The sequence below is a fragment of the Coptis chinensis genome, chromosome 9 (assembly GCF_015680905.1).
Source record: "Coptis chinensis isolate HL-2020 chromosome 9, ASM1568090v1, whole genome shotgun sequence".
NCBI classification, from domain to species: Eukaryota; Viridiplantae; Streptophyta; class Magnoliopsida; order Ranunculales; family Ranunculaceae; genus Coptis; species Coptis chinensis.
Window position 1 is genome coordinate 4166520 of NC_141464.1, and position 27745 is coordinate 4194264.

Here is a 27745-nt window from a genome sequence, read left to right on the forward strand (position 1 = left end):
TACCGATCCTCTCAAAAAAAGTCATAACATCAATGGCTATGTGATGATCCGTACATATCAATAGTATGCTGAAATTGTCTTGTCAACCCTTTCTCACTAAGGTCATGACCAAAAGAATACCTTGTAACCTAGTGTAATACGATAAATCATTTATGTTTACATGGTATTTCAATTTAATTGAAAAATCACCGCATCTTTGTCAAAAGTTGTAATTGGATCTCTTGCACTTTCTTGATAATGAAATGTTGTATGTCCGCAGAAAGGTTATTATAGAGGTTAACAATTCAAAATACAACTTGAAAAATCTGAGACACAATGATTCAAATATAGATGGGATTAAAGAATTCATTAGAATTACATTTGAAGTAGGGAGGTTTCGGATCCTCTTAAAAGCGACACTCGATTCTAACATCACACGACAATCCGGTTAGACCATGTAACAACAAACAAAATTTGTGTGCTTAATTCCCTTGTCTTCCAACCACTTATCATGCATCGGTAAAGCTTCACTAAGAGGAGCGCCTCTTTCTACTTGGCACCACACGCAAGTCGTTACAAGATTATTATTAGCATTCTGGTGATGCATCAATAGTATGGTTCAATTATCGAGAATGAGCACGATAAGAACTACTGTATGGAATGGGTATTAATAGATCTTTCGGACTCATTGTAATCAAAGAGGGAGAATAATAGCGATTAAGGGGACAAAACATCGATATATTGATGACTTGGTAGTCGGTCATCATTTGTGGCCCAACTAAACAAAATAAGTCGAATATGTAGTGAATTTCAGGTTACATGTATTCAATGATTCTACAACAATGTGAAATTGAAGTAAGATGGCAATTTGTAGAAACGCTTATCCTACTCTTAAAAATCATATCATGTTTCTTGTTCCACACGCTTGAGACTGGCAATAAATAATAGCTTCGGAACACATAGTATCCTTCTATGAAGCGATGAATACTCCATTGGCAAACTGAAGTATGGCAATCCGCGTAAAGTCAGGGGAACAAAATCAAGAGACCCTAATAAATAGATCTTGGTTTTAGAAAATCAGAAATGAAGGTCAAGGAAACGAACACTAAAAGCGTAAGCAAAAAACTCAACTATCGACAACATTAACAATGAGATCGGTCCTTAGCGGTTCCATAGATATGAGAATGGCGTTGATGATGGGAAAATGGCGAACATGAAGAACATTATCTTAGATTTCCAAGCAATAAACATCCTAATAAAACATTACCTTTGCTTTTCCATAAACTATCAATTATTGCAAAACACACTTGCTCACCCCGGGAAGAATGTTATCATATGTTAGAGCTTCAAGACTTCTTGCAAAGCGGCAACAACCGAACTCTGAAACCTCAAATCGGCAAAGCAACAAAGAAACATCTATTACGCAAAGCAAAGAAGCGGCAATAAACAACATCAAACATATATTACACAACGAGAGAACCCATTCGTGAATTACGGAGAGAAGAGGGTAGAAAAATTCTCGATCTAATTTTGGAGAAGAAGGTAAACACGATTTTTTGTTTATTTCGTGTTTTGTTTCATAGCAAAATTTTGTTTTTTCTGAAATTTCGTTTATTTCGATTTGGTAATGTAAGAGTAGACTATGTCCATAGGATTTGCTCTGAGATCAATGGTTTGGATTCATTTATTGCCCATAATGTGGCTACGATAGCGTGCCTCTATCCCATCCCCAATATATATATATATATATATATATATATATACTAAAGCAAAGACCTTTAAAAGATGATTTTCTCTCTCCTATATGGCACTCTAATATAAGAGTTAGTCTTTTCTCTATCCTATGTGGCACTCTAATATGAAAGATAGTATCTTCTAATAGCTTACAATCCCACGTACATAGAATCTCTTTGGAGAGTTTGAGTGTATTTACAATTCTTATATTTGGAGAGTTTGAGTGTATTTCTAATTCTTATATATTTGATCAAATAAAAAAAAATTGCTAAAAAATAAATAATTTGTAGAAAATAATTTCCTATTACGAATCAAACACTTTTAGTATTCCAATTCTTATATATTTGATCAAATAAAAAAAATTGCTAAAAAATAGGTGATTTGTAAAAACTAATTCCCTATTACAAATCATACAATTTTAGTGCATATGATAAAGCACTGACTTATTTCGAATATATCTTTAACATAGCCTCAAAACATAGTTAAAAACAATTATACATAAAATAACATCACAAAATATATAATAGAAAATGAAAAAAATAATAATAATAACGGCAAAACAATCATAACAGATATTTTAAAATATGTATAATACTGAATAAAACTAACGTCAAAAAACAATTAATGGAGAACCGAAAACTGGATGCAAATATATCGAACTAACCTCAAATAATATTTAACGGAAAATCGAAAGCTGAATGCAAATGTAAGCATTAAACTAATCTTAAAAAGTAATTAATAGAAAATCAGAATATGGATACAACTACATTAAACTAACCTCAAAGAATAATTAACGGAAAATCAAAACTTTGATGCAAATACATCAAACTAACATCAAAAAATAATTGTCGGAAAATCGAAAACTGGATGCAAATGCATTGAGCTAACCCTCAAAGATTAAATTAACGAGAAATCGGAAACTAGATGCAACTGTATTAAACTAACCTCAAAGAAAAATTAATTATAAATTGGAAACATAATGCAAATGCGTGTAACTAATCTTAAAAAATAATCAACGGGAAATCAAAAATCGGATGCAACTGCACTGAACTAATATAAAAAAATACACTAGATGCAAAACCTCAAGAAATAATTAACGGGAAATTGGAAACTGGTTGCAAATTCATTGAACTAACCTCAAACAATAATTAGCGGGAAATCGAAAACTATATGCAAATGCAACTTTATCAAATAATAAACGAAAAATTGGAAACTGGATGCAAATGTATTAAACTAATCTCACCAAATAATTATTAGGAAATCATAAACTGGATGCAAATGTATTGAACTTACCTCAAAGAACAATTAACAGGAAATTAGAAATTGGATGCAAATGTATTGAACTAACCGAAAAGAATAATTAACGAGAAATCACAAACTGGATGCAACTGCATTAAACCGATCTCAAAAATAAATACTTGAGGGAATTGAAAATTGGATGCAACTGCATTGAACTAACCTCAAAATATAAATAACAGAAAATCATAAACTGGATGCAAATGTATTGAACTAACCTCAAAACATAGTTGGGTTATATGTTGTGGGAATGTCTCGATAAGTATAGTTTTACATTTAAAATGGTGTTTATATTATGTCTTTCCGTATGATTGAGAACTCCTTGCTATTCGAGTAGCTTCAATATATATGAACTTCTCTTTATTAGGCAATCTCATAAAACTTCAATCAAACTTCTATTATTAAACAACAAAATGAAATTGAATGGTTTTATTAAAGGCGAGTTATGTTTTTTTTTTTAATGGAGAGTGAGGTTTTCACATTATAAGAAATTTGGTTGAGTGATTAATATAATATCAATATATAATAGTTTTGCATATTTGCAAATATTTTTTAGAATAATTAATATAACAACACCCGTTCGTAGATAATCTTTGAAGATTCCACATAATGAGTCATGCATAATTTAAATAATAATTAACAGGAAATCGGGAACTGGATAATCTTCGATGATCCCACATAGTAAATTAAGCATAATTTAGTTTTTATGTCATGTTTGCAAGGACACTACAGATGGATCAGTAGAAGTTGGTATTACACACCACATTGGATAATTATAAGAAAATTGGAAACTGGATTCAAATACATAACTGAGCTCAATGAGTAATTAACGGGAAATCAGAAACTTTATGCAAATTGCATTAAACTAATGATAGAGAATAACTAATGGGAAATTAAAAATTGGATGCAAATCTTTGAAAAATATTTAACGGAAAATCGGAAACGGTATGCAAATATATCAAACAAACCTCAAATAATAATTAATGGAAAACCAGAAACTGGATGCAAATGCATTGAACTTAACTCAAAAAATAATAAACAAAAAATCAAAAACTGAATGCAACTGCATTGAACTAACCTCATAGAATAATTAGTGGAAAATCGTAAACTAAATACAAATGCATTGAAATAACGTCAAATAATAGTTAACGGAAAATCAGAAACTGGATATAATTGTATCGAACTAACCTCAAAGCATAAATAATTAGAAACTAGATGCATATGTATTGGAATAACCTTAAAGAGTTATTAACAATAAATTAGAAACTGGATCCAAATGCAATGAACTAATTTCAAAGACTAATTAACGAAACATTGAAAAATGGTTGAAACTGCACTAAACTAACCTAAATGAATAATTAACGGGAAATTATAAATTTGATGTAACTGTATTGAACTAACCTCAAAAAATAATTAACGGGAAATCGGAAACTTGATACAATTGCATTGAACTAACCTCAAAGAACAGTTAACATAAAATCGGAAATTGGATGCAACTGCATTGAACTAATCTCAAATAATAATTAACGAAAAACCAAAAACTAGATGCAGCTGCATTAAACTAAAATAAGAAATTAACTAATGGGAAATCAGAAATTGGATGCAAATGCATTGAAATAATCTAAAAAAATAGTTAACTAAAAATCGGAAGTTGAATGTAACTGCATCGCACTGACCTCAAAGCATAAATGTCTACTTTTTTAGCCTTCTCACATTAGTAATTACGAGTAATTAGGAACCCAAAACGAAAGTGAGTTTATAAAACAAACTCTTACATGTATGCAAACAAATTGTAAACTATCAAACTAACCTAGAAAAGCAATTAACGGGAAATCAGAAACTGGATGCATATGTATTGAACTAACCTCAAAGAGTAATTAACGGGAGATTGGAACCTGGATGCAAATGCAATGACCTAATCTCAAAGATTAATTAACGAAACATCAAAAACTGGATGCAACTGTACTGAATTAACCTTAATGGATAACTAACGGGAAATCATAAATAAGTGGATGTAATTACACTGAACTAACCTCAAATAATAATTAACGGGAAATCGGAAACTTGATGCAACTGTATTGAACTAACCTCAAAGAAAAATTAATGAGAAATTGGAAACCGGATGCAACATACTACATTAAACTAACCTCAAAGAATAATTAATGAAAAATAAAAAAGTTGATGCAAATGCATTGAACTAATAACCCTAAAACATATTTGTATTATATGTAGGGGGAATAAATGTCTCGACAAATATAGTTTTGCATTTTAAATAGTGTTTATTATAATTCTTTTATTGTGATTGGGAATGTCTTACTATTCAAGTAGTTTCAATATTATCTTCGTTATATTGGACATTCTCACAAAACTTCAATCAAACTTATATTATTAAACCTAATAATAAAAAAAAAAAAACTGATGAGTTTTATCAAGGTTTGGTGCTTCATTTTTATAGAGAGTGGTCAAGAAATTTAAATGAGTAATTAATATAATGTTCATATCTCATAGCTATGCATAGTTGCTAATATTTTTTAGAATAATTTAATATAATGACACCCGTTGGTAGCACACATTCATGTGATAAATCTTTTCAAGTGGGAGTAGTGTATTCTTTGAGGATATGGAAACAATCAATCTGTTTTAGTGATTTGTACACATTATGTAAGCCGAATGGTGATGATTTACCGCTAAATTATCATAAATCTAATAAAACTATTATACAAGCTAGATCGAGTTTAAGATAATTTTATTTGAAAATTACGGATTAATATTCTAAACCACAATGTGAAGATGCTATCTCAATTTGATCCCTTAGTTTCCAAGTACAAATGCACTATAATCCCTTAGTTTCTCTGTGTTTTCTCCATGATCGTGGTTGGAACTCTCTCTCTCTCTCTCTCCTGCTAAGAATCAAGTTGATATGAACCCAATCAGCATTGTCTATGGTAAGATCTAATGTTTTATTATTATTATTATTATTATTATTATTATTATTATTTATTTAGATTTGTTGTATTTTCTCCAAATGAGTTTACCCTTGTTAGTGCTCTTGCTGCATGCGCTAATCTGTTGACATTAGAACAAGGAAAGTGGATTCATGTTCCCTCTTTTTTCTGAATATTCCTATGTATCAGCTCATGAAATCGTTGTAAGTTTGCCATTTACCCTTGAAACAAATTCAAACACAAATCTTGTTCAGGAAAGACATACATAAGCCTCGACAGTGCTGATTGGGTTCATATCAACTTGATTCTTAGCAGGAGAGAGAGAGAGAGTTCCAACCACGATCATGGAGAAAACACAGAGAAATCATAGTTTCTCTTGCTGTCGAGATGGGGGAGAGAGAGATCCAAAGTGTGGATTTCTAATTTGAGCTAGGAAAAGACGTTTTTACCCCCATTTTCTTGTTTGAAATTTGAAGTGTTAGATCATCAAATCTTGAGGCGAGATCGGACGGTGAGGAGAAGTGTGAGATAAGAGTGGCACTCTAGACAAACCGTATATATATATATATATATATATATATATATATATATATATATATATATATATATATATATATATACGGATTTGTCTAGAGTGTCACTCTAAATCTGCCACTCTTATCTTACTCTTCTTCTCAGCCGTCCGATCCACCTCAAGATCTGATGATCTAATTCACCTAAAATTTCTGATATTTCAAAATTTCGTGTTATTTCAAAATTCAAAAAACACGAAATTTTTCAAAATCCAAAAAAACACGAAAATTTTCAAAATCGCGAAATTGGAGAACTGTCTCTCTCTCTCGGCTTCTTCTTCTCCACTCCCAACCAAGCTTCTGGATTAAGGTTTGATTTTCGTTTAATTAGTTTGGGTTTTGTCAAATAACGTTTAATTAGTTTGGGTTTTGTCAAATATCTGTTTTGATAAAATTTTGAATATGCTATATGATAAATTTTCGTTTTTAGCACTACTTGATAAAATCATTGCATCTGTTTTGTAATTTACTGTATAAAACACTGTATAAAAAAGGAAGAACACTAATATCATGGTGGTTTGTAATTTATTTAAGAGAGCTCTGAAAACTGTTTGTTTCTAGCTTATTGCGCTTTGGCAAAGACGTGCTCTAGCGTTTTCATCAAATGTTGTTGTTACTCTCTTGAACCCAATTCCTATTTTTCATACTTACTCTTTTTCTTGTTTTCTAAAATCTGTATTGGTAAGTTATTTGCAAAGGTGATAGAGAGTTAGAGAGATGATTGTGGTTTGTATAGGAGAAAGGGATAACTTAATGAATGAATATGAAAGGCTTTTTTTACGATGGAATGTATCAGAAATTAATCCCAAAAAAAGTATTGCGCGCGTTTTGAACTCTGTCAGAGTGTCTATTTAAGTAGCATATTCGGTGAACTCTGTCAGAGTTTTGAATTCTGTCAGAGTTCGGTGAATTCTGTCAGAGTTCGGTGAACTCTGTCAGAGTTTTGAACTCTGTCAGAGTTTTGAACTCTGTCAGAGTTCGGTGAAGTAGCATATTCGGTGAACTCTGTCAGAGTTCGGTGAAGTAGCATATTCGGTGAACTCTATCAGAGTTTTGAACTCTGTCAGAGTTCGGTGAAGTAGCATATTCGGTGAACTTTGTCAGAGTTCGGTGAACTCTATCAGAGTTTTGAACTCTGTCAGAGTTCGGTGAACTCTGTCAGATTTTTGATGTTTAAGTTATTTACACTATTTATGTACATTGGGATTTTTTATTGTTTAAGTTATTTATATTTTTAATTTTTTCGATTTATAGAAATAGAGACAGAGACATTAATGTTATGTTTATCCAAGTTCAAAATAAATAAATCATTAAATCAAGCAATGAAGTTATGAACTTATTGTCTTTCTTGTTGATATCACCGATTTTTATTTGAGGCCATATCGACCGGAGATCTTGCTTGTTTTGATTCAAAATAAATATATAGCTCCTCATTTTGAGGATTAAGCTGTTTATCTTTCTATTTTTTTTTTTTTTTTTTTTTTTATATAATGTTATGTTTGATTCAATTCTTTTGAATTCTAGACACCCATTTTGTACATGCAAATCATAGTAGGAGTGTGATGCTTAACTAAACTAATTAAGGTCCCGACTACCTACCGTCCTACCCTGGTACTCTCGTGCATGGTCGTAAGGCTTCTTTCCAGCTAAGAATTTGCCATGAAGATCATGCAAAAGATTAAAAGTTTTTGACATTTTAGTTTATATTGGACGTCCCAAACTAGCAAGAGAGACGCCAAAATTCATTAATGTGTATCGACGACATTGTACTTGCCTCAAACTCAAGACCACGTGGCTGCATTTAACTTGCATCTATGCCATATGCTCGAATCCAACTTAATAACTGATAGCAATTTTTCTATAATGCCTCCTGCTATATATATATGTGCAAAGTAGATGCATTCGACTCTACAGTTTTATCTGACTTCTTGATCTTGATGTGCTATGTATACAACTGTGACTTTAATAGCTTCTACACTCAGTTCATATTCATTAGTTTTTGAGTTAGAGACTTAAGATCGAGTATCGACAGTTGTTCCCCTTTGATGTTGGTCTTTCTTCGTTCCTCCACTCGTGAGATTATGGCCCTTTCATTTTCCCCATCGAGCTTCAGCTCTTATATTGTCTTTCTCTTATGCCGCGTCGACTATTTTCGTTTTACAAATGTGCTTCTTTTTTCGATGTTCACTATCTCCATGGCGGCTTTAAAGTTTTACATGAGTCGTTCTAGCAAAGTTTTCCTAGTCAATTTCGAAGCTTGAATTAGATTGGGTTTTTTTTTGTTAGTGTGTGGAGGGGGGATTTAATAGAGGAGTATAGTTTGCCTAGATAGCATGCACACCGCCTTATTTCATTCTTTGTTTTTTCACATTGGTATTGCAACAATTTGAATTAGTTGAATGTCTTATTTTTAACTCCTATTTATTTTGTAGCAATGCCTCGAACAAAGAATGTGAATGTGAATAATGCAGCAAAAAGTGTTTTCACGGGTGCTAAGAAGTTGTTAGGTGGGGGGAGTAGTAGTTCGGGTCGCGATGAGGAGCCTGAGAAAAAGAGAGGAAGGAGAACAACCACTTCGGCATCAGTTCGTAGAGGGGATCGGAAAGCGGATGATCACAGTAATGTTGTAAGTGGTGTAGAGTTAGGAAATCAAAAGAAAAGAAAGGGGACAGTTCTGAGTGATGTAGATGTAGATGTAGATTTAGATTTAGATTTAGATGTAGATGACGATGACGTAAATATGGATCGTGGAAAGAGTGTAGTTCTAAGTCATGCTGATAGTGAAGAAAAGGGTGTTGATGATGCAGAAGAGGAGACTGACGAGGACGAAGAGAACGCGGAGGAGGAGGAGGAGGATGACGAGGAAGTCCATGTACCTGTACCTCCAGTGAATATTGTGAGAAAGTCTAACAATGACTTGGAGTTCAAGAGAGGTGTTTATGGAGGTGGCCCTTGTGTGTCACATCTGTTGTATGACTATGCAGTGCGCGTGGCTCGCGATGTTTGGGAGAGGCAGGTAATATTATCATATAGTGTCTATTAGTATTTAAATTTTGTATTACAAAACTTGTGCATACATTAATACTAAGTTTTTGTTGTTTTAGGCGGAGCGAGGGGTGTTGAAGTGCCATGGGCACCTAAACAAGTTGGTACAATGGGATATCATCGGAAAGTGTTCAAATTGTTCTACTTTTCACGTGGAGATTCAAAGGACCGGCTTATGTGCTCTGGTCTTAGGTGTATACAGGCATCAGGATCCTGTGTTGGTCTCTGCGTTTGTGGAGAGGTGGCATCCAGAGACCAACACGTTTCATATGCCGTGGGGCAAGATGACAATCACGTTGGACGATATTTCCCAACTCTTAGGAGTTCCGATCAGAGGCAAAGCAGTGACTGGGGACACTGATTTGACCTTGGAACAGACAAAAAGACTCCTCCACAAAGATCTTGGCATACCCATGGATAAGATAGATGCGGAGATGAAATCCAATAAATTCACTTCCAAAGTTAGGATGGATTTCTTGATGAAGCAGCTTGCTGAGAAGTTAACAGATGAAGATTTACGTGATGAAAATGGGGTTGTTGTGAAGAAGGCGTCAACCCAAAAAGAGGTGCAGTTTGCTGTGAGAGCTTATCTGTTATTTTTCTTTGGATGTACCGTCTTCACCGACACGGCGAACCGAGTTCCGTTTGTTTATCCGAGACCGCTTTCGAAATTTGCCGAGATCAGAGACTACGCGTGGGGTGCAGCCTTATTGGCTTACTTGTACAGGGGTCTTGGGACTGCCACAAGTGCCAAGGTGAAGGGTGTTTCAGGCTATTTCACTCTCCTACAGGTATTAGTTTTTTTGTTTTTCTTTTCAATGTCAATTTTATCTATCTATTACAATATTAACTGGGTGTCTATATTAATGTAGGCATGGATTTATGAGTACTTCCCGGTGTTCAGGCCATACCCAAATGAGGACTATCAGTTGAGCATGTCTCGTGCTCATAGGTATTTTCGATTACTCGATCTTTTTATGCTAGCATGGCAATTTGCATTGAAACATACCCGAGCCACCATTGATAATATGACTTGTACCGATGTAAGCATTTTTGTATGTAAATAGTTTTATTTATTAATTGATATTATTAGTATGTGGTTAATGATTAATTTCCTCGATCATATGCTATTTGATGGGTTGATTGGTATCCCTATGTTGAAGTCGAAAGCTACGGGCCGGTGGATGAAATAGCATTTTTCGAGAGATTTATATGCTTTCTTGATAATGTCGAGCAGTACAATGTTTCGAGGGTTGTGCGTCAGTTGGGTCATATACAGTTTGTACCCTCAGATCCCCCAAGACCAAAGACCTCGACGCGAACTACTTCCGGACGCGGGTATGATGTGAAATTTAATATTGCGTCTTCCTACTGGAGTAAATGGCAGAATCACTTGATTCAACTTGAACAACGAGGACCCATTCCGTCTTATCCATGGGAGTGTGTTAGTAGATACATGAGTTTTCACGAAAACAATAGTCATATTGAATGATAAACCACGATCATCTTAGTCACTACTCCCTACGAGTCTTCCATATCATAATCCGGGTGAGTTCATATCTTACAACGTTAATTTTTGTTTTGTTTTGTTTTGGTATTTTATAAATGTAAATGTATATACTAATGTAGTTTTTCGTTTTAATTTTGACAAAGACACCCGTCGTCGATGAAATTTCTAAGCTTGTCAATCAAGGCACGCAATTGGGTGGGACTTGTGATTCAGACGATGCACGTAACGAGTTCATGAAGGCATACAATTTGACTTTGGTGCAAGTTTATTGGGACGGACGATATCGTGAAGGAGCATAGGATTTAGGTATGTTGAGTTTGGTTAGTTTAGGGTTTAGTGGTTAGTTTGGTTAGTTTACCTCCTTTTATCTTGTGTTGGGACGAAAGTGTTGGAAATGGAAATGGTTTGTTTCTCGGTTTCTCAATGGTTTATCGAGTTCTCAATAGTGTTTATCGGGTTCTCAATAGTGTTTATCGGTTCTTGTATTATTTTTTAGAGTTTTAAGTGGGGAAGTGGGAAGTGAGGGTGGTTTTGTTTTTGTCCGGTAGATAAAAATGCTCATGCATTGTAATGCGCTCTTCTGAGTTATTGTGCGACTTGGAAATGAGGGGTATTGATTCCAAGATTCTTTCTTTCTTAACTCGATTCTTTTTGAGCATCGAGAGTTGTAAGTGTATTGTGTGTCTTGGAGCTAAAGAAAGAGTTAGGAGATCATTTTAGTTGGAATTTGTGTTTGTTTTTTGGTGGGTTTTTCTTTACTTTTCAGTTTGTGTTAGTTGAGATGATGTGGGGAGTGTTTATTGGCATTTGAGATGATGCGGATTTTGCTTTACTTTTCAGTTTGTGTTAGTTGAGATGATGCGGGGAGTGCTACAGAGTTGTATACTTCTTGTTTGAGATGATGCGGGGAGTGTTTATTGGCATTTGTCTTTCTTTGTTCTTTTGAGAGTTGATCATGACTTAAGTTCAAGAGTTTTCCAATCAATGAGGTTTCTAGATTTGGTGTTGGATTTGACATATGTGGTAGTATTTATACTTGATTCATGTGTTTTTATTGGGGGTAATTAGGCAAATGGTGGTGGAGGAAGATGGTGAACATGAGGAAGCAACCTGGAGAGGTTAGTTTTTGTGGACCTTAATAAAGCAGTTTGATTTAACTTTGCTTGACCCGATCTGTTTATTCAATTTTTTTGTTTTGCGGGGAAGGAGATAAAGAACAAAGAGTTAGATATACAACTAAAGTCGAAAAGTTAGATTGGAAATCTCTTTGTAGTCAAAAATGTTATGTTAGGACTCTTTTGTAAGTGCAAGTTGTTGATATGTAGCAACTTAGCTTTATGTTCAGTAATTCAGACAATGTATTTCACATGGTGTCACATTGTTGAAATATGAAATGATAGTGATCTTGCTTTGGACTTGTCATTCTTTTGATATTCACCTAAGATCCTAGGGTTTTTTGGTGCAAGATCTAGTAAAACGGCATGCCAAAGAATGGCCTTTGGTTATGTTTCTGCTATTAGCAGGCATTGAATTTAATAGGACGTCTGCTGTCAGTGGAGTAAACATTTATACTACTTACCAGGGCTGCGCGTCTGTGCTTTGCTTAGATCTCAGTTTATATCCATTCAATGGCTCTTCTTGTGCTCTCCAACAACTTGCGCATTTTAATTTGTCACAGCGAAGTATCTCTATTAATAATCTAATGCAGAACACAAAAATCCCAATGTTATTTGGCAAAACACAAAAATCTAATGCAGTACGCAATGTTTTTGCCAAAACACAAAAGATCTGTTTTTTTGCCTCTTGAACGGTGTGGTCACACCGTTCAAGAGGCAAAAAAACAGACAACACCATTTTTAACCAAGTTCAAATCTCAAACGACATGGCCACACCGTTTGGACTTAGTCCCAAACGGCATGGCTACACCGTTTGGGACTAAGTCCAAACGGTGTGGCCATATCGTTTTGGATTTGAACTTGGATAAAAAAATGACATGTCTATTTTTTGCCCCTTGGCCGGTGTGACCACACCGTTTGGACTTAGTCCCAAGCGGTGTGGCCACATCGGTCAAGGGCAAAAGTTAAGTTTGTTTTGGCAATTTGCTCGGTTGAGCTAAATTTTGTTCTTTGTTGATTGATGATCATATGAGTTGAGGTAAATTTGTTGTTGACAAACATTGGCATTATCTTGGTGGTATAGTATCCGCATCAATGCATCATATCAACTTACGGAACAAAATTGCAAGTGGCGCGCTTTGTGTAACAACAAGTAACATTTATAATAAGCACATCAAAATGCTTTATGCAATCCCAAATATTATTGTTACGTATTACAACATTTAAGCACATCGAATGAATTAGCAACAAGTATAGCCTGCCGCACCTAGCTTTGGCTTGTTCAAGCCTTTCACTCCAAGTTTCAGCTCTCTTCAACTTCTCCACCTTCTTTCAACACTTACGCTTCTTCTCTAAGCTCTTTCCGCGACAATTTCTCCTGTTGTAGCTAATAACTCAATTTTGACCTACTTTCTTGAATGGTGCATAGTCAAGGTGGCGGTGATACTATGGCATCTTTGTGGAACTCAGAGCGGTCAGAAACATAACCGCATGAAAATGATGAAAAGCGAAGATCGACCGATGCAAAGTTGAGGGGCTGGAAACGAAACGGATGAGTAGGCAAGTATTTTTACCTAAAGCAAAGCTTTGCCTCCATATTCTCCATTTCTCCTTGAGCCATACTTCTCTTTTCTACAACATCAATGAGATTAGAACTCAGTCTAATTAAACTCCCCAAAAGTAACCTAAACCAGCAATATTGAACTTTGAAAATAAAAAGGGAGAAAGAAGTTATCAAAAAAAGCACCGGTCTATCATTATGTCGTTTCCTATCTAGAGCCTAGAAGGCAACATTAGATACTATCCAATGGACATAATGATGCAATAGAATACAACCCTCGACACAGTTCTACTTAACAACACTTGATAAAACTCTAACAAGGCTGCCATATCTAAACCACTCTTAACAAGTCCAGACATCAATGAAGTCCATGACACAACATCTGGGACCGATATAGAATCAAATATTCGACGTGCAGATAAAATATCATTAGAACTATTGAACAAATGAATCAAAGAGTTTTGAATAAAGCTATACTTACAATCGACAGATTACGTATTATTTTTCTCCGGACAATTTCTCGAGTCATGGTTAGCAATCTGTCCACATCTGTGACACTTTCTTCCTGAATTGTTTAGGGCTATCTCTTTGGGGGATTTCCATCTATCCGCTTTCTTCTTCCCCCTCCCTTTTGTTTGAGAAATGTTAGGATTCAAAATCAATAGCTGAAATAAAGACCGAATTAAAATAAATATTTATATCAAATTAAACACCGAATTAAACACTAAATTTATATCAAATTAAACATTCAAATAAAAAAAACCTGTGATGTATTAACCGAAGGTATCAAAGGCTCTGCGACTGGAGGCTCTACAACTTCTGCGTCTCCTTCAGAGGGAAGTCTCATTAAACTCGAAATTCAATAGCCATTTCACCAATCTTTTCAATAAAATATGAATAACCCTCAAAAGTATCGACGCATCGTAAGCCACTTGAGAAGCAACCTTGATAGAATGAGCCACTCTCAAAGGTTCATTTGAGACATTCCCAACCACAAATCCAGTATCAAACTCCGCTCTATAAGTGTTAGCCTTTTGCATCCACCGCGTCAATCTAAAATGGTTTGGAATCTTTTCAATCTCAGAGTAAGATAAAACCTTTAAGATATGACCACAAAGCAAACCCATAAACTAAAAGTACTTGCATTTAGCAGTCTCCTCTAAGGTTCCTCTATCGAAACTCACTCTCCAAACAGAATTCTTCACCGGTCTCTCCATTTCACTATGTAGCTTCCGGTTCCATACACGCATCAATCTGTTCCCCATCAATTGTGTACTCCATCTTTGCCTTTTCTAGTTGCTCTTTAAATTTATTGAATATTGAGATCGATAGATAGACCGCGGCATGCATAAGGAGGAAAGCATTGTTAGGCACAATCCGTGAACTATGCTTTCGGTCGCGGTGTCGAGAATCTCTTTCTTTCCTAGCAAGCAAAGCCAAAGACTTCTCATTACCATGTACAAACTGCATAAAGCGTGAGTCGTCCGAATTGACAAAGTGGTCATAATGAGCATTCATCGATTCACTTCGACCAGTCGTGTGCATACCAGCAAAAAAGGTGCCACTGAGATAACAAGGAACCCATTTCTCCCGCATTGAATATATCTCTGTCAACCAAGGATTTTCATACAACTCATACTTCTCAATGATTGTACACCATTTTCTCTCAAAATCAACAATCCTATACGAAAAAGAAATAGTGTTCTTCAACTCAGTTACCAATGTCTCAAATTTGGTAAATGACATCTTCTCTTGGAATTTCTGCATAATATGCCAAAGACAGTAACGATGATGAGTACTAGGAAACACTTTGGCAATGGCTGTAGTCATCGCTCTATCCTGGTCAGTGATGATTGCAGTTGGCGCACGACCACCTATGGCTGCAAGTCAGGCCTTAAATAGCCATATGAATGTATCTTCTGTCTCATCAAGCAACAATGCGCAACCAAACTGAATCGACTGATAATGATGGTTGACTCCAGTAAAAGGGGCAAAAGGCATGGAATATGCATTGGTACGATATGTGGTATCAAAAGACACAACATCCCCGAAATAGTCATACTGGCATCGAGACCTCCCATGAACCCAGAAAAAGTTCACCGCAGTCCCATTTTCATCTAAATCAATAGCGTAGTAGAACCGGGGATCCTCGGCACTCTTCTGCATAAAATATTGCAGCACGGCAGTTGCATCACCTTCTTTAGGCATCTTTCTGGTCAAACCATAATAATGGTTCCAACAATCTTTTTGTGTAAACCCAACTTCCTCTCCATGGAAAACAGATGCCACTTTCCCAACAAATAAACTGTTATCACTAAATATCTCGGTCAAACTTTTGCCGCCGGTGCATATGTTTGTTAGTTTTCATGCAAATTCTCTTCGATGGGGTCACCAGACCGTGACTATGGTCATTATGAGCAACGCTAACCTCATATATCTCTTCATGCATTCTTTTCTTAATACGAATTCTAGCTTGGCAACCACACCGGATAGTTGATGTATTTCTTGATCGAACTTCATCTATTTTCTTACGTGAGCAAACCAGTAAACAACCACTAACCAAATCCACCTGATTTTGTTGCTTGGAAGTCGTCCGAACACGAGTCTCAAATCCTTCTTGTTGACCATACTCTTTGTAATAAGTCTTTGCCTCATCAACACTTGTAAAAGTCATTCCTATATAAGGAGCAGCTAATGTTTGCGTGCCTTGAACAGGGGTTTTAGTAGACGAAGACCCAACTACGTCTTCTTCGATATTGATTGATGTCTCTGTCTCCATTTCTATAAATCGAAAAAATTAAAAATATAAATAACTTAAACAATCAAAAATTCCAATGTACATAAACAGTGTAAATAACTTAAACATCAAAACTCTGACAGAGTTCAAAACTCTGATAGAGTTCACCGAACTCTGACAGAGTTCACCGAATATGCTAATTCACCGAACTCTGATAGAATTCAAAACTCTGACAGAGTTCATCGAATATGCTACTTTACCGAACTCTGACAGAGTTCACCGAATATGCTACTTCACCGAACTCTGACAAAATTTAAAACTCTGACAAAATTCAAAACTCTGACAGAGTTCACCGAATATGCTACTTCACTGAACTCTGACATAATTTAAAACTCTGACAGAGTTCACCGAATATGCTACTTCACCGAACTCTGACAGAATTTAAAACTCTGACAAAGTTCACCGAATATGCTACTTCACTGAACTCTGACCGAATTTAAAACTCTGACAGAGTTCACCGAATATGCTACTTCACCGAACTCTGACCGAATTTAAAACTCTGACAGAGTTCACCGAATATGCTAGTTCACCGAACTCGACCACGATTCAAAACTTCGGCAGAGTTCACGAATATGCTACTTCACGAACTCGACAGAATTTAAAACTCGGCGAGTTCACCGAATATGCTACTTCACCGAACTTCCCACTGCCCATCATGGTCTTAAACTTCGTCAAAATTAACACACCCATCCCCATCTCTATCAACATTCTTAATCATCTTCTTACAATCACCAACACTACAATTTTGTCCCAAACTCTTATACACCATATGTAACTCATTAACGTAAATCAAGCCATTCTTATCTTTATCATACATATCAAGGCAAATCAAAACTATCAAGATATATCACTTCAAAATAGCGGGAATTATGTAAAGAACGAGCACCCTCACAAATATGCGCCATTACAAAAACAGAACCAAGCTAATTAAACAACAAATCCAAGAGACGTTACAATATAAACAACATATTGTAGGTTTATTTCAAACGAATCCAAGCTAATTAAACAACAAATTTTGACGAATTAAAAGTGGAAAAATACCTTAATCCAGAAGCCAAATACGATTTGGAGAAGAAGAAGCCAAGAGAGAGAGAGACAGTTCTCCAATTTCGCGATGATTAAAAATTTCGTGTTTTTTGAATTTTTCAATAACACGAAATTTTGAAATATCGGAAATTTTGGGTGAATTAGATCATCAGATCTTGAGGCGAGATCGGACGGCTGAGAAGAAGAGTGAGATAAGAGTGGCACTCTAGACAAACCGATATATATATATATATAATTTCTCTCTTAAAAGTAGCAAATAAGTAAGTAAGTAAAACTTTACCTAGAAAATGAATTCAATTGAATTTATTTTCTAAGTGAAGTTTTACTTATGAATTCATTTTCTAAGTGAAGTTTTACTTATGTACTTATTTTAATTTAAAATAAGTACATATTTTTAAGAGAATAACTATATATCAACTTAACAAAACAGCTCGCTTTCCTGACTCGCGGCTGGGATTTGATTTCAGCAAGTATAAATCGAGGGCTGCCATTCTGCCACGTGGATTAGAAATAATTAAAAGTATTAATTGTTAAAACCCTTCGGAATGCAAAACCCTTGGTTTTCACTTTCGGGCAAAGAGAAACCGAACAAAGAGAAAGCTTTTCATCTCCTGCAGGCAACTCTTCATCTCCTGAGATGATCTAAACTCAACCCTCTCTAAACCCATTATGTTCCCACCGCTCTCAACCCAAGTGCAGTCTCCCTCTCATCTCTCATGCTCTCTAAACTCTCTGACGCAGCTCTCAAACTTCTCATGTTTCTCTCTAGCTTCGTGGTTGGTTTAATTTCACAGGTATTAACGCTTCTTAAGTTTCTTCTTCTTCTTCCTCAAATTGTCTTTTATCATATTTAAACTAGGGATTTCTCAATTTTTCTAATCTTTTCACAATTCAAGTGGTGCAAAACAGATAATATATATTCTTTCAAATTACCAATCAACAAAAGCGAAGGTATGATTCTCCAGGGCAAAAGTATTATGGATTCAAGGAGAATCATAAGGTATGATTCTCGAGTGTACATTAGAAGTTATCATGAAACACTATTTTTCTTGCATATTTCAAATTTTCGTAAACCCTTAACAAATAGAAATTATATATAATTCATAAACACAGTAACTGGAAATATCATTTCCTCCTTGAAATAGTTGTTTTGGTAGTTTCACACAATTACCAGATCCCAAGGTTACAAGGACAGATAACAAGGTTGACCAAGCACTCAAGCCTGGCTATTAATGAATTATGGACATTTGTTGGGCGCTAAGGGTGAACGAACCTGCCTTCTTTTGATGATGATGCCTACAATGTCAGCAAATGTAAGTTCTAAACCTGATTGTAAATCAACTGTGCATATAAACTAGATTAGCTCATCATGAACAGTGTGCAGGTGGCATCCTCCATCACAAAACTTGGTTGACGTGAATTGTGATGGAGCGCTACTAAAGGCTGACTCCCTAATCTTCACATTGTTCAATTGTAGGTGCCATTCAAGAAATATAGTATACCACATGTCGAAGCAATTGTCTCATATGAGAATGGCAGTATACATAATTTCTGTTTTCACTTTAAGCTCATTTAGATTAGGCAAGATATATGCATATGCTTTACTCATCACCTCATATGGGCCGACTGTGCTATACCACAGAAGCTATGGCAATGGGCTAGCATGGTGTTCAGCTTAACCAAATACTTCAATGACTTCCAAGGACAGATAACAAGGGCGCCCAAGCACTCAAGCCCGGCTATTAATGAATTATGAACAGTTCTTTGGCTAAGGGTGAACGAACCTGCCTTATTTTGATGATGCTGCCTACAATGTCACCAAATGTAAGTTTTAAACCTGATTATGTATCAACTGTGCATATAAACTAGATTAGGTCATCATGGACCAGATGCTAAAAACAAAAAACTACCAAGCAGTGTGCAGGTGGCATCCTCCATCACAAGACTTTGTTAAAGTGAATTGTGCTGGAGCGCTACTAAAAGCAGCTAAAGACTTGCTGGTGCCGGGGATGTCTTAAGAGATTACAAATGTAGTCATTGGTACTATGTGAATAGACCTAGACCACACTACCAATGAACTTGCTGAATCTTGAGTGTCATTGAAGGTGTTCATTGGGGGCTGTCACACAAAGTTGGACTAGATTGTTGGTCAAATCTGACTTAGTGGCAGCACGACAAGGACTTTGAACAAATCTTGCGAAAGATCATCATTGTCAATAAGAGGTACATTGCATTCTGGGAAGTGTTATTAGATTATACCATGTTGGCATTTTATGGGATTTGTTTAAAATGGAGTTGTCCCTCCCTTATAGGGCTCTTAACCCATACCAATTACAGACAAATTCATGGAACAAGAAAATGTGGTTATCATTGCAACTTCGCTCATTACAACTATGTGATCATGTATGTATTATGTATGGTAACAATGCAAAAACTGTGGCAATTTGTTTTTATAGGAAACCATCCTCCTCTCCTCACTTAGTGCAGCGAAGCTCTACATCAATTTGGCAAACAATGAAGTCAATAATTTCAGAACTCGGTAAGTTTTTTTTGTCTTTTTAGACAAGTTAGTAAATGTATTGATCCAGAGTTCCATTCTCAGTCATGAATGTGTGGTTACAAATAATTCATGCTATGTATATTTGCACTTACCAGCCGTTAACAAATCGGCTATATTCCATGATACAACGCCTGTTGTTGTTCATAGTTCGAATAACTTAACAACTATTCGTGTCATGTTATTAATGGATGGAACTTGACAATATATTTCTCCTACGCATCTCTAATTGTTGCTGTCTTCAATCACCTAGGTGGTCGGTCCAGTAAGTGCTTCCGTACCCGGCTTTTCCGTGTCAGATACCGAGAATGGTTCTACTTTCAGCCTTGCCTCAGCATCCCTTGGCTGATTGGCTTAAGAGAACATATATTACAAAAAAGTCGAAGAAGGATACTGAAAGAAATGCTGCCTTCAACAAGGCCTCTGACTTTGGGATATTATATATCAACTTAACAAAACAGCTCGCTTTCCTGACTCGCGGCTGGGATTGAGTTTCAAGGGATATAAATCGAGGGCCACTGTTCTGCCATGTGGATTAGGATTAATTAAAAATATTAATTGTTAAAACCTTTCGGAGTGCAAACCCTTCACTTTCGCTAAGAGAAACCAACCAAAGAGAAAGCTTTCTCTCTCTCATATCTAAACTCTTCATCTCCTGAAGCAGGCAACTCTTCATATCCTGAACTGATCTAAACGCTCTTCCCACCGCTCTCAACCCACACCGCTCTCAACCCAAGTGCAGTCTCCCTCTCATCTCTCATGCTCTTTAAACTTTCTCACGCACCTCTCCAGCAGTCTTTCATCATCAAATCCAAAGTAATTATTGGGTTTCACCATTGATTACAGGGGCTATGGATTTTCTTCCTTGGAGATTGAGGTTGTGTTTTGCAATTTATGTTCATGTTGTTCTTCTCTCTTGGAGTGAATCTGCAGTAGAAGGCTCTGGAAATGAAACGGATAAGCTGTCATTACTCGCATTCAAAGCTGCAGTAACTCAGGATCCACATCAATTCATGATCTCCTGGAACGACTCTAATCAATTCTGTGACTGGATAGGTGTCACATGTCTTTCCAATGAAAGGGTAGTAACTTTGAGTTTAAAGAGCCTGGGTTTGGTTAGGTCTATATCTCCTTCAGTAGGAAACCTTAGCTTCCTTACAGGAATTAACCTGATGAGCAACAACTTCCATGGGAAAATTCCCGAAAAATTCAGTCGTCTGTTACAGTTACAGTATCTTAATCTCTCCTTCAATTCCTTTAATGGCGAGATTCCTTTTCTATACAGTAAAGATCATTTCCCATTCCCAATGGTAAATCATTCTTTTTTTGGTATTACATTATTATTACGAGAGACAATTGTTAAAATTTGATTGGGATTAAAGGTTATTTCTTCTTTGGAATACTGAAGGCTGGGTTGGAATGCGATCTATTGTGCATGGGTAGATAAGTACCTCCCATTTCATCATGGATGCGTAGAAACACATAGCACAACTGATTATTATTAGTGCATCTGTTAATTGTACTTCATTTTTTTTACCCATACACAGAGTGAATGCTTATAATGTATATTAGAGAAGGATTCAATTGGTAGAACTATTTTAAATTTCTGTTACGATCCAAGTTCAAAATAATTGCAAGTCTTTTCTCATTATGGGTTAAGTATTTTACTAATTTCAAATTTCTCAGTGTTAAATTTTGAGATAATAGACTCCTAAATTCTTCTCACTAGCAGCCATCTCTTAATTGTAAAGTACCATGCTTCTCTGACCATGGCAGCCAACTTATTAAAGTTCAAAATGTGAATGTGTTTTTGGTTTTATAGAAGAGGGACGACTTCAAACCGAACGTCTATCTAAGAGGCTCTCAGCACATACAAACATCTACTTCAAAGTGGAAATGTTGGAGATTAGATTTTAAAAGTTTCATTTGACAATCAAACACCACATGCACGTAGTAGCTTATTTAGTATACACAGATCCATAAAGAGCATTCGTGCCAGTTTCTAGGACGGATGGATGTCTTGCCCACATTGTTCAGCTCTTCACTGGATGGCTGAGAAATTGAAACAGTCGTCCAAAAAAAACCCTAAATTTGGGATGTTTAGACCTCAAACAATCTATTGCTTTACTTCAGCAAGTATAAATCGAGGGTCCGCAATGCGCCACGTTGGATTAGAAATGAAGTGACTCATTTAGGGTGAAACCTTCGAAAACCTTTGGTTCTCCTTTCTTCTCTCTCCCAACCCACGAACTTCCCTATACAACTGTTTTCTTTCTCCCCAAAATGCCTCTTCCTCTCACTGTCTTTCTCTTCGAATCGCTACCCAAGAGTCTCAAGTAAGTTTTTCTATTTCTTTTCCTTTTTTTTTTTGTATGTGTATAATTAAAAAGGTTGGTTGCTATTATTTTTTATGCAAATTACTTCGTGTTGCATTCTTTTGCCATAGATTGATTGGAGTCATCTCAAATCATCGTCCTCTAATCTATGTGTCACTCTTGGAAATCACCGATTTTGATTGGAGTCAAAAGAAGATCAGGAAAAGCAGAAACAAGGTAGGCATAAATTCATAATTGCAAGAACACAACTGCTTATTATATTTGTGATATATATTATTTTCTCGATTTTGTTATCAATCTATATGTCTACTAAAAAAGTAATGGCAGTTATCTTTTCTTCCATTTACACTTTCAGGGAGACGTACGTATACTTCTAAAAAAGATTTCGGAGTTGGAATAAAACGGTTTACTGGTGGCAAAGGATAAATGGTATAGTTAGTTGGATACACCCCTTTCTAAATTTGTTCCTTTTTTTTTTATGAAGTTGATGATTGACTGAGGTTATTGTGTATTTATATGTGAAGTGTTGAGAAGGAATGGTCAAATAGGATGCATTTTGTTTTTTTTATTATTAAGCATTTTGTTAGTTGGTCAGGTATTGAACTTCCTCGAGTTGGAATAAGCTAAGATAAATGATTAATACATTCACAAACTATTTAACGTATCATTTTTAGTCGTCTTTTCTTTCTTTTTTCTTCAAGATTGTTCTCCATTACCTCTCTTTTAAAAACTTTGTGCAATTTTTTGGAGTTAACCACCATTGAAAGTGGCATTTTTTGGTAAGATTTGGGTTCTTCTTTTTTGGTGTTGTCATTTATACAAAGGAAAATTAATTGGAAAGTATTTATCGGCCCAATAGACTCAATGTAATTTAATTATTATATTTCTTTGAACTGTGTTTCCAAGGTTTCACAAGAAGGAAGAAGATAGGTTGATTTTATGAGCAAATAATTCACTCGTGAGGGGAGGGGTGTCTTAAGACTAATGGTGTGTATGTTCTTTATAGTGATACTAAGACTAATGTTATTCATTGCGAACATATTTGTTATAGTTTTAGTACTTATAGTGATGCATATTTCAACTAATATTTTGAGTGTGTACTGCCACTAGAAATATATCACACCAGTCTAGACACACCTTTTGATAACAACTTAAGGTTAATGTTGTTGCTCTTCTTTGATAGATTAATTTTATTGATTAAGGATTTAAGGTTAAATGCTAAAATTAAGTTTACTGTTTTCTAATATGTGAAGCTTAGATGTTCAAAGTTCTTAATGTTGATCATATACTTATTAACATGACTTATTAACAAAACAGCTCGCTTTTCTGACTCGCGGCTGGGATTCAATCTAAGGGTGGATAAATCGACGGTCCCGCCACAATATGAGAGAGATTGTTAGAAATTAATTAGGAGTTTTAATTATGAAATTAAACAGAAAAAAAAACCCCTTCGCCTCTTACCTCTTCTTCTTCCTCACATCGTCACTCTAGCATTTTTCTTTCCAAAATCCTTTGGTCTCCCATCTTTCCAATTCCTCTCTCTCCAAGAGGTGGAAAACATCTCTTCTGATCAGTTCTTATTGGAAGCTTGACTCAGGTAAGCCTTCTCTCTTTCCTCTATCGGTATGTGTTGTGAATAACTCTTCTTCTGATGAACAAAACATTATCCACTCTTCTCTATCATGAATTTGCGAATCTCTTTTCCCAACCCTCAATACTGCCACGTGTTATTTGTTATTTTATATGATTTGAGTTGTTTTGCTACTATAGTTTCCGGTCGGGGGTGGGGAGAAGACGAGTTCTATATGTTTCGTAGATGTTGATGAAAGTGAAGATCACGGAGAACTAAACTAAGACCTGCCATTCAAGGTATGACTAAGTTTAAGACCTGCCATTCAAGTTCTATACAAATTGAAAGACTTAAGTCTCGAATATAGTCAGAGTTGAGATATGTGCACAGACACTATTAAAACACACAATTAGCATGACTAAGTTAAGCGCCTCACAGATCCCATAATTTTGAAATGTATAGATTAATATTTTGAAATCATCCAGCCAACAATGGTATATGCATCTCCAGCTGCAATTGGAGAATGGCAGCTCAACAAATCATGACTGCCTAACCAACAAATATGGACTGGGGTCCAAAGCCTAATGAAATGGAATGGTATTAGAATAATCCATTCCTTTGTCTTAGACAGAAAATGTAAGTAATGACCAAGGCTCCACAAGTAAGGTCACTTCCTTTATTACCAATTAAACAGGTAGTCAATCCTTCAACCGGACAAGTGCGTTTTTAATATTTGTGTATGTTTCTGCAAGAATATTCTGTAGTTTAAAGGTGTTTATTAAAGTTTTGTGCGTTTACTTTGTCGTAGAACAATGTTGAAGTGGTTGTAGATGAAGATGAAGGCGTGTCTTACTGTTCCGACCAAGGTTTTTCTCTTTCTCTTTACAAGTTTTATTCTTAGTCCACCTGAATATCTTTACTTCAAATGCATTTTTTGTAAATTCAGGTTCTTTAGTGGTCCTTTAATGATTGGCACATGGTTAGTATGTTCCCCTATCATAGATGTAGCTATGTTCTTTCAGTATCGCTGCTTAAAATTATTGTTGCTAACATTATTGCTTGAGACCCCTTTAATCTTGGTCTTCTAGCTGGCTAGCTTTGAAATCGAACATTATTCAATTATAGCCACCTCACAATTAGAAAAATAACTCTTCGCTACTTCGCCTTCTCCAAACTGCTTCTTCCACTGTATATTCTTTCTTATGCCTCAAAGATCCAAGTTGTTGTCTTCTTCATTTAAGCCTACACCATGATAGTTCTTCATAAATAGTGCCGCCTGGTAAGCAATCTCCACTATCTTATCTTATATTTGTTTTTTATTATCTCGGATCGATTAAACTACCCTACTCCAACTGAGAAGCTTTCGCGAAAAAAAAAAGTTTGTACACTCTTTCTTTAGTTTGTCGAAAATTGGTTAACCACCTTCTGAACTATGAACTATGGTAACCTCATTGATTTATTCTATTTGTAGCTATCATTTCTCTCTACAAATTTTAGAAACCAATACCATCAATTACTATTTCATAAAAAATTAAATTGGAAGCAATTGGTGTCGCAGCACACATACGTAGTAATAATATGCCTACAGTTGATTCTTTGGTCACAAAATCGTAACAATGAATGTGAGTTTGTTAATCATGTTGCTTCCTTCAGCGTACTTCTCCATTTATAGTCACGCCTACAACATTTGATAAGAGATGTTAAGGCTTTGTGGTTGGAAGTTTTATCTTTTCTTTCTTTCTTTTATTATTATTTTTTTTATAATTTAATTTTATTTGACAATGAACACAATTCCCTCTCACTATAGATTGGTAATCTGTGGCTATCTCTTAGAACATTACTTTCGATTTTTATATATGTTTATTATATTTTTCGCCTATTTAGAATCCTATGACACAATTCCTTCTCACTATAGATTGGTAATCTGTGGCTATCTCTCAGAGCGTACTCTGAGCTTTTATATATGTTTATTACATTTTTCACCCATTTAGAATCCTGAGTAACAAGGAGATCAAATCAGTTTTGGGTTAACCTCAAGTGCTTTTAACACTACAGATCAAATTAGAGATTTTAATTATGTAGTTTGATATGTAGTCTGTTTGTGAAGGTCTGTTTGTATGTGTAGTTTGATATTTGATATTGATATTGGCTATTGTTTTCGGACGCCATACCACACCATGCAAAAAACAACTGTACCGTACTTTAACTAGACAACGAAAAGTATTATACTTTTTTTTTTTTTTTTTTATCTCTGTTCTTTTTCAAACCACATCTTCTTAGATGTCCTTTTCATTTTATTTCTGTGCTACTTAAGGGCTTTGGTCAATTTTTATTTCTTTCTTCCGTCGTTCTTATTTTTTCTCTTATCACTTTTTGGTTCCTTGGTGTTCATTCTTATTTTGTGACTCCTTATAGATGTATGCTGGACCGATTGGAAGCGCACACGGCCATAAAAGTCTAGGAGTCCCTTTGAGTGTGTTTTTCCCCATAGATTCTCCTGGAATACACACAACCACTTTGAGTACAATTTCTCAAGTGCAATGGACTACAATACATTTCAATGCAAACGTATCGAGATTTGGTTTATATAGATGGGAATTCTGTGATCATATATTTATATCCCCTGCTTAGAGCATATAGCTTGAAGGTTAAGTCATACGATTGAAGTAACTTACAAATTGTTTTTTTTTAAAGGAGACACATTTGTTGTTGTTTTGAGTTGTTGGAGCGGTCACTGCTAGAGCTGGCGCCGTGTAGAGAAATGCAAGAGCCAAAGCAACCATCAAGGTCGAGTCTGCGGTCCTGCATAGCCTTGAAATCTTGATTTGGTTGTAGTGTAGCGTGTAAGGTCGCAAGGAGCCATCTTTGCTTGCCCATCGAATCTTATCACATTTAATGTTCATTGGACATATGTGAATATGTAAGAACAACTGCATTTCAATGTTTGTGCATGTGTGGCATTGTGCCAAATCTCATGAAAAACATGGTTAAGATATATAAACATAATCTTCTATATTTAGCACCATTTATTGATCTAGAACACGATTGTAATGTTTCACCATTCGGTCAATTGCCCTGCACCTTTTCCATCATGGTAAAATCCACTTACGGAATATAGGTGTTATAGTACTACAAGTAATGGTGATATAACAATGTTTCTGGGGACAACGTTGTTATCTATGTGTGGTTGTGTGCATGCAGAAAAGGTTAAGCAAGTGTTCACATGGAAGGAAATGATCAGTTCAGTATTTCCTTGAAGGTTTTAGAAAATGAGGTCTTCTACGTTTTTCACAGGGAATTCTAGGAAAGGCTATGGGAAGAAAACAAAGAAAAGACTTTGGATCCTCAACTACCTCACTCTTGGCTGGCAAGTATGGCGACTTAATTCATAAGGTCAAATTCTAATTCATGTGATTCCCACTTTGGCACTTGCAAGACCCTTAAGGCCTTAATGATTGTTTATCCTTGATTTATCCAAATGCTTAAGAGTTTGTATCTGAGACGATTTATTTTGACTTTCAGAGAATCCAAAGCTGAAATTTAATAATAATAATAATCTACTTAACAAAATAGGGCTGCTTTTATACCCAACGGCAGGGATTCGATATGAGGGGTATAAATCGATGGTCGGGACGAGTGCCACGATAACAGCCAAGAGTTGGATTAGAAATTAATTAGAGT

The 27745-nt window shown here is 35.5% G+C and overlaps 3 long non-coding RNA genes across 3 annotated transcripts; all 3 read left to right on the plus strand.

The window, feature by feature from the left end:
* The first annotated feature begins 18036 nt into the window (after positions 1-18036).
* Positions 18037-19339, plus strand: LOC147474460 (uncharacterized). The gene is made up of 3 exons (XR_015209072.1): positions 18037-18601; positions 18776-18914; positions 19244-19339. It is a non-coding gene; the product is annotated as an uncharacterized LOC147474460 (long non-coding RNA).
* Positions 19340-22301: 2962 nt separating this feature from the next.
* On the plus strand, positions 22302-23113 carry LOC147474461 (uncharacterized). The gene is made up of 3 exons (XR_015207231.1): positions 22302-22494; positions 22605-22710; positions 22850-23113. It is a non-coding gene; the product is annotated as an uncharacterized LOC147474461 (long non-coding RNA).
* An 828-nt stretch (positions 23114-23941) lies between these two features.
* On the plus strand, positions 23942-26789 carry LOC147474462 (uncharacterized). The gene is made up of 3 exons (XR_015209900.1): positions 23942-24363; positions 24873-24930; positions 26480-26789. It is a non-coding gene; the product is annotated as an uncharacterized LOC147474462 (long non-coding RNA).
* The last annotated feature ends 956 nt before the right edge of the window (positions 26790-27745 follow it).